We start from the raw sequence: 8,223 nt of genomic DNA, 5'->3' as shown, positions 1-8,223 counted from the left end.
GCATTTTTGTAGTCCCGGTTGATGTCTAGAATCGGGACTGAAGGTCCCATACGAACCGGTACTGATGCCTGCCGAGCCTCGTCCGACTTCCTGACCGCTCGAACCGGGACTAATGTGATCCCGGTTCGTAATGTGACCGGGACTGTTGCTCTGATCTGGCTAGAACCAAAGCCTTATTTTCTATTTGAGTTCGTAGTTCATATTAAAATATCCAAAACATCTTATATTAGTGAACGGAGGGAGTATGTAATATGCGGACACCTACCGTTGCTGAAGTGCTATTGCATAATGCTAGGATGATTTTACATCATTTTACATTACATTTATCTGGCATGGTGCAAGAAAATGGCCCCGATAACAAGCAAATGCTTGCGAACTGAAGCAGTTTGTGTTATTGCAGTATCATATTGCTCCAGCTCGAATGGCTCGAGCCGAGGCTGCTCTTTCGCTCCCTCCTTCATGCTCAGGGACAAACAGGAGGTACGCATCTAGAACTTATCAAATATTGTGCCAACATTTTCAGGCTTGGCTTTCCTTATAGTAATACAAAAAAATAAATTCGGATTATTTACTTGGAAAAAATGTCTTCAGCAAGAAGAATCTTGCTTGGCTTAAGATCACAATGAATCATCAATAGTTGACAGTAGTTGTGCAAATATTCTATTCCATCCACAATGCGTCCAATGGCCATGGCGTCCTCTCTCCTCCTCGGCCCCCCACCCTAAAACCAAGGTTGAAACCCCTCTTCCCTCCTGCCTGCGGCCTTGCCCTCTCTCCTCCACCAAGGCAGCTCCCTCTCTCCAGATTCATCAAGGACGGCCAGCATCCTCTAGGGCAGGTATGGCCGTGTGGCCGGGAGAAATCAAAATTAGATGTGAATCGATGCTAGATGGTTGGTCTGTAGTTGGGTAATCTGGGTTTAATTTTGGGACAAAATGCTTGTGCTCTCAAATATACACATTAACTGCTGCCTGCTGCCTACTGCCAAGTTCACATCCTGCTGCTTTTGGAGGGGAACTGTTCCCTGATTGACTGAATGAATGACACCAATATGCATCACCAATATACAACTCCTCTGCTGTTCGCTGTGCTGTAGAATGGTTTATGTCTCGCGGCAAATTGCTTGTGCTGTAAAATGAACTACTTTCTCCATGCTGCCAGCCTACTTCACCGAGGATGCGATTTTTCCTGAATCTTTTAAATTCCTTACAAGCCATGTAGCAAATATACGGACGACTGCTATTGCTATGTTGCTATTGCACAACACTAGGATTTTACCTTTTTACAGTACACTACGTTTATTTGATACTTGTTACAAAGAAAATAGGTGAATTAAAAATAAAGCTTACTGGAAAGATTGATTGCTGATAACGTCCTCCTAGCTAGTAAAGGTCCTCTGGACTAGCTGCTACAGTGCTATTGCACAACATTGGGATGGTTTTAAGTTAAATTTGTTTTCTCATATGCTCTCCAGATTCACATCTTCCTAGGTACATATCTAGTACCTGTATTTCTTTTTACTAAGGGAATTAATAGAAGGTGCATGGTTAGTCTCTGGTTATAAGGATTACCCTGCTGCCGCTTCTGCAAGCTGTTCTCTGAATGAATGGTACTGATGCTTTCTAGTCCGTGATTCTGATTATCTTTTGGAGAAATTGATTTATTTTTCTGAGAATCAGATTTTGGGCAGGCTGCTTTTGCTCTAAATTCTAGTATTAACAAGCAGCCTGACTTTACTACATCAGGACAGGATATGCTTTCTAACCTGTGAATTCTGTTTATTTTATTGGCAGATATCCTTTTCTCCTATTGAGAATCAGATTTTAGACAGATTGCCTGTGCTCTCAAATGCGCATTAGTTTGTTTGTGCACATGGACCGTACGTACTCTACAACAAAAAGTCTGATTGTACTACCTAAAGACAGGATATACCAATTCTGAATACAGAAACCAAGCGCTCTAGGTTGTACTACCTTATTACTACTTAATTATAATGAAGGAAGAAAGCTTGTTCGCAAAGGAAAATATGTTTGTGAGCACTTTGTTTCGGATATAAACAAATAAAATCGGATTGTTTTGCTTACAAAAGCGAGGAATGATAAAAATAAGGAAAAAAAATGAAACTCTCTGCAACTTCAGGTCTACTGAAGCATGAAGTAATAATGTTGCCCCTATGTGTACAGTTTTGATAATGGGAAAACAATTACACTGCCTGATTTATGAATCAACCTACAACTTGCTGTTGTGCTATTATTGCACAACACCATGGTTTTGTATTTATTTGATACAGTTGTAAAGCAACAGACATAGCTCTGAGAACAATTACTAACTGAAATGACACATAATTTTTTTAGTATGCAGGATCATGTCTTGTACCAACTTGTTAATGCAATGCTGCTCTGAATTTCTTGAGTCGAGGCTTCTGGTTCTGCTCCATGCTCCCCTATGAACTTGAGGTATGCATCTCTGATTGCATGCATCTCCGCTGTTGCATCTCTTGTCAGTGCTCGGTCACGAGGATGTTGCTTTGAGCAGGATATGCCAAGTCTCAACACTGAAACCAATAACTCTTGAATTCTAATACTTATAGTGTTATTGTTTTCTCCGCTGTGCAACCACATTGTCGGGTCAGCTATCTCCAAGGTTCGATCTGGAAGAGCATCCTCGAGAAACTTATGCAGACCCAACGAATCTCCGAACGTGCCTTCTGTTGGGCTTCTTCCCGTAAACATCTCAAGCAGCAATATGCCAAGACTATAAATATCACCAGCAGTTGAGACAGCACAGCCTTCTCCGTACTCTGCAATTATTCACAGTTTTATGCTTAGCATGGCATATTCGAGTGAAAAGTAAAAAATAAAATTAGAAGAGTTTTAGTCACCTGGAGCAACATAGCCTATGGAACCTCTAAGTCCAGTTGAGCCATATGACGTTTGCATCCCCTCACTTGTATTTTCTTGAAGGATCCTTGATATGCCAAAGTCTCCAACTCGGGCACTCAGGTCTTCAGCAAGAAGAGTGTTGCTTGGCTTGAGATCACAGTGGATTACCAATGGCTGACAGTAGTTGTGCAAATATTCTACTGCGTCCACAATATCGACAGCAATATCAAGCCTCTGGGCAAGGCCGAGTGTGTTGTTTGTAGTGGCTTCTTGAGATTTTGGATGAAGCCAGCCATCCAAGTTACCGTTGGGCATGAACTCAAAAACCAATGCCTTGAACTCTTGACCTTGGTGGTTGACGCTCGAACAAGAAGTAATGACCTTAATGAGACATCGGTGTCGTATGCTTCTCATGGCCTCACATTCAGCCTCAAAACTATTGGAATACCTAGATTGATCAAGATTAAACACCTTGACAGCCAATATTCTTTCTTTAGTCTCCAAAACACACTTATAAACCGCACCATAACTTCCTCTCCCAACCAAGTTGACTTCTAAAAATCCGTCAGTTCCCCTCAGTAATGCATGATAGGGGATTCTCTCGTACCAGTCATCTACAATTGAATTTTGCGCTAATATCTTTTGGCTTGGTTTGAGTTTCTTGCACAATATCCAAACAAGAAAAATAACTGATAGAGAGAACATGATTGCTCCAGAGGTTGCTAGAGAAATTAGAAGATACTTTGACATCTTTTTTTTGCTCTTCCTTATGGAGCATGGAGCCAAGTGAAGTTGAGGTGTACCACCACATAAATTGACATTGCCAGCAACTGCTCAGTAAGTGATGTTTCTGAAAACACCTTCCCTTGGAACCTGGCCTTGCAGATTATTGAAGGATATATCCAATTTGTACAATGATGTCAAATTATGTAGTACTAATGGTATTGTCCCTGACAAGTTGTTATGTGCTAGGTACAATTCCCGCAGGCTTCCAATGCTACCAAGGGCCTTAGGAATATTACCAGAGAAGTTATTCATGTCTAGGTTCAATATACTGAGCCCCTTTATATTTGTCAGTGACCGAGGTATGCTTCCCTCAAAGAAATTGTTGTCTAAGAATATCTGTTCCAAAACTATGCAATTCTGAATACTATCTGCAGGTACCTTTCCGGACAACTGGTTTCCTGATAGACTCAGTTGGTTAAGGTTTCCCAAGTTACCAACTTCATTAGGGAGGGGTCCAGAAAGGGAATTGTATGACAAGTCCAAATACCAGGATAGGCTAATTAATTGGAAAATCTCTTTTGGTATTGAACCATTAAGATGGTAATTCTTCGACAAATCAAGTGCATAGAGATTTTTCAAATCCCCCAGGCTTGCTGGAATTGGCCCCTCCAAGTTTGCATTACGTGCAGCAAGCGTATTTAACTTCGTAAGGTTCCCTAGCGACGATGGTATGAGGCCAGACAAGCTAGTATTGTACAATAATAGCTCAATCAAATTCTCTAGCTTACCAATGCCCTCTGGAATCACTCCAGATATGGAATTGACCGCTATCCCAAGTGTTTCCAGACCAACCAGATTGCCTATGTCTGCAGGAATAATCCCTGAGATCATATTGCTACTTAAGCTTAAGGTCTGCAGAGTCGTTGAGAGGTTCACAATTGTACCCGGTAGTTGTCCTCCAAAAGAAGTGAAGTTCAATGACAGTCGCAGTAGTTGGCTGCAGTTTGCCAGAGAAGTAATGAATTCCCACCCCTTGTTGTCATTGGCTTCAAGCTTATTGACTGCCAAATTCACTTCTTGAAGAGCTCCCAGCTTCCCCAACGTGCGAGGCACGTACCCACTAAAGTTATTCTGCACGAGGTTAAGTCTTACAAGGGAAGACATGTTAGATATTGAATAAGGCATGGTCCCTGTAAAGTGATTACCACCCAAGCCATGATATCTCAACTTGGGGAACTTGCTTCCTATATCATCCGGAATGCTTCCGGACAACATGTTTTGCCCTACATCAAATGCTTCCAGCAATGACCAGTTGTAGATAGAAGGTGGGAGCATACCACTGAGGAGGTTGTTGAAGAGACCGAAATATCGCATGCTCTGGATGTTGCCGAGCCCTGGTGGGATTGAGCCCACGAGCTGGTTATCGGCGAGGGACACGGCTTGTAGATGGGACAGATTCGCCAATGATGTCGGGATGGGCCCTGTGAAGCTGTTGTTTCTCAGTGTGATCATTTCTAGGGATGTTAGCTTCTCGCCGAGCTCAACCAGGATGGGCCCGGCAAGCGTGTTGTTGTCCAGTCTCATTTTGATCATGCTGATGCAGGCGCTCAGGTTCACAGGGATTGTGCCCGAGAAGGAGTTCGTGTCCAAGTAGAGCCACCGCAGGCGGCGGAGGCGGCCAAGGCTAGCCGGAATGCCCCCATGGAACGAGTTGGATCTCAGGTTGAGCATCCGCAAGAATGTGAGGTTCCCGATGGCGGGCGAGAGTCGTCCGGCAAGGCCGGTGCCATTCAATGTTAGAGCCACCACCCGCATTGGCCTCCGCTGGCTACACACCACGCCTCGCCAGCTGCAGAAGCCCACGCTGCTGTTCCAGGAAGCCAGCGAGCCGCCATGGCTGACCTGCACTTTCAAAGCAAGCAGTGCGGGCTTGTCGCTAGCGGTCGCCGTGGAGGTCATGAGTATGGCTAGAAATGACCACACGAAGCTTATGGCGATGGCCCGCATGGCGATGACCCTCAACGACATGCTACTCTTGGGTTGGTTGCTAGGTTAGCAGTTACCTGTTCCATATATACTTGCTTACCTGGTCGGTCGTGCATTCTTCCTTGCCGTGTGCGTGCTGCAACTGGTGTGCTAATATTCCAGCAATGTCTACATCACTATTTTTCGTTTCTCAGAAATGATGTAGCTTTGCCCCAAAGAAATAAATTACTACTCCCTCCATTTCTAAATATTTGTCTTTTTAGCACTGTTTTAAATAGCCCGCTATAGCTCCGCTATAGCACGCTATAGCATTTACAGAAGGTCTTGCGCTAAGAGACTTTGATCCAAACAAATGAACAAACATTTTAAATAGCACGCTATAGCATTTAGAAAAGGTCCGCCGCTAAGAGGCTTAGCGCGCTATTTAAAACTATGCTTTTTAGAGATTTCAGATGGACTATCACATGTGGATGTACATAGACATATTTTATAGTGTAGATTTACTCATTTTGCTCTGTATATAGTCCCTTGTTAAAATCTCTAGAAAGACTAATATTTAGAAACGGAGGAAGTAGATCCCAAACCTTAGCTGCTATATGGCATACCAACTGGAGATGACCACCAAAATCGTGCATAGTTTTCTAGGGAGAATGTCGACCATATATACTTGCCGTGTGCGTGCTAATATTCCAACAAATGTCTAAATCGCTATTTATGTCCCTTCACTTTCATTGTTGGATCATTGCTGGAATATTGGCACAGCACTTGCATCACGGCATTGCGAATTGGCGATGACCATAGAAATTATGCATAGTATTCCAGGGAGAATGTCGACACTAGCTAACCTTATGCAGAGTATTTTAGGGAAATTATAGAGCGATACGTGGAATTCATCTATATATAGCTAACTAGCTAATACTCTCTCCATCCCACGACACTTATTTGGGATGGAAAGAGTATTCACTTACAAAACGTAGTTCAGATAGATGGTCAGCTCGTGCACCATTTAACCAGGAGGTTCATGTTTCTGATAGATGAATAAAACTATTGCTTATATTAATTATTTGGTACAGCGTACATGGCTATATATAATGGTACAAACCGACTTAGACTAGGTATTACAAACCGATTTAGACTAGGAAACTTGTGATCTAAGGAATAGTCTAACATCCCCCCATAGTATCAACGGGAGGCTCGATGACGTTGAGACTGAAACATATGTCTTGAAATGGCTTAGTAGCAAGTCCTTTGGTGAAGATGTCAGCAAATTGAGTCGTAGTAGGAACATGGAGCACCCGAACTTGTCCAAGAGCCACCTTCTCACGAACAAAGTGAATATCAATCTCAATGTGTTTGGTCCGGCGATGCTGAACAGGATTCCCAGACATGTAAACAGCTGAAATATTATCACAATATACAATAGTAGCCTGCTCAATCGGTCGGTGCAGTTCCGAGAGCAACTGACGAAGCCAAATAGTATCAGCGACAGCAATTGCCACAGCACGGTACTCAGCTTCAGCGGACGAGCGGGAAACTGTAACCTGTCTTTTCGAGGACCAAGAAATCAAATAGTTACCGAGAAAAACACAAAATCCGGATGTGGATGGTCGAGTGTCTGGACAACCAGCCCAGTCTGCATCAGAGTATGCGGTGAGAGAATGAGGAGTGGACTTATTGATGTGAAGACCATGATCAAGAGTACCTTTTCAAATACCTAAGAACACGTTTGGCATGATATAATGCGAAAGCCGTGGATCATGCATATGGAGACATGCTTTTTGAACAGCAAAGGAAATTCAGGACGAGTGATAGTGAAATATTGGAGAGCCCCGGTTAGACTATGATACAGAGTAGGATCATGGAAAGGTTCACCGTCAGCTGACAGTTTGAAGCTGATATCAACAGGGGTGCGAGAGGACTAACAGTCAAGCATACCAGCACGATTAAGAAGATCAAGAGTATACTGATGTCGGGAAAGAAAAAGGCCAGAAGAATCACGAAGAACAGCAATGCCCAAAAAGTGATGAAGAATACCAAGATCAGTCATAGAGAATTCAGAACGAAGAAGGGTAATAATGTGATATAAAAAGGTTTGAAAAGATGCTGAGAGAATGATGTCATCTACATAAAGAAGGAGGTAGGCAGTTTCGGAATTATGGTGGTACACAAAGAGAGAAGTGTCAGAAAGTGAAGAAGTGAAACCTATCGTTTGGATGAAAGAAGAGAAACGTTGAAACCAGACTCGTGGAGCTTGTTTGAGACCATAAAGAGATTTCTGGAGAAGACAAATATGATTTGGATAGGAAGGATTTTCTAAACCAAGAGGTTGCTGACAATAGACGGTCTCTTGAAGAGAACCATGAAAGAAAGCATTTTTTACATCTAGTTGATGGATGGGCCATGCAGAGGAAACATCGATGCTAAGAACGGTACGAATGGTGTTGGGCTTGACAACAGGAGAGAATGTTGCATCATAATCAATGTCATGTTGTTGAGAGTAACCACGATAGACCCAACGGGCTTTATAGCGTGAAAGGCTCCCGTCAGAGTGGAATTTTTGGCAAAAGACCCATTTGCCAGAAATGATATTTGTATTGGAAGGACGAGGAACTAACTGCCAAGTATTGTT

At 42.9% G+C, this 8,223-nt stretch overlaps 1 pseudogene; it reads right to left on the bottom strand.

The window, feature by feature from the left end:
- Positions 1 to 1,773: 1,773 nt before the first annotated feature.
- On the bottom strand, positions 1,774 to 5,648 carry LOC109734587 (LRR receptor-like serine/threonine-protein kinase EFR; annotated as a pseudogene).
- Positions 5,649 to 8,223: the final 2,575 nt, after the last annotated feature.

Source organism: Aegilops tauschii, chromosome 1 (assembly GCF_002575655.3).
Source record: "Aegilops tauschii subsp. strangulata cultivar AL8/78 chromosome 1, Aet v6.0, whole genome shotgun sequence".
In the NCBI taxonomy this organism is placed as follows: Eukaryota; Viridiplantae; Streptophyta; class Magnoliopsida; order Poales; family Poaceae; genus Aegilops; species Aegilops tauschii.
This window is presented reverse-complemented; position numbering and strand designations above follow the sequence as displayed.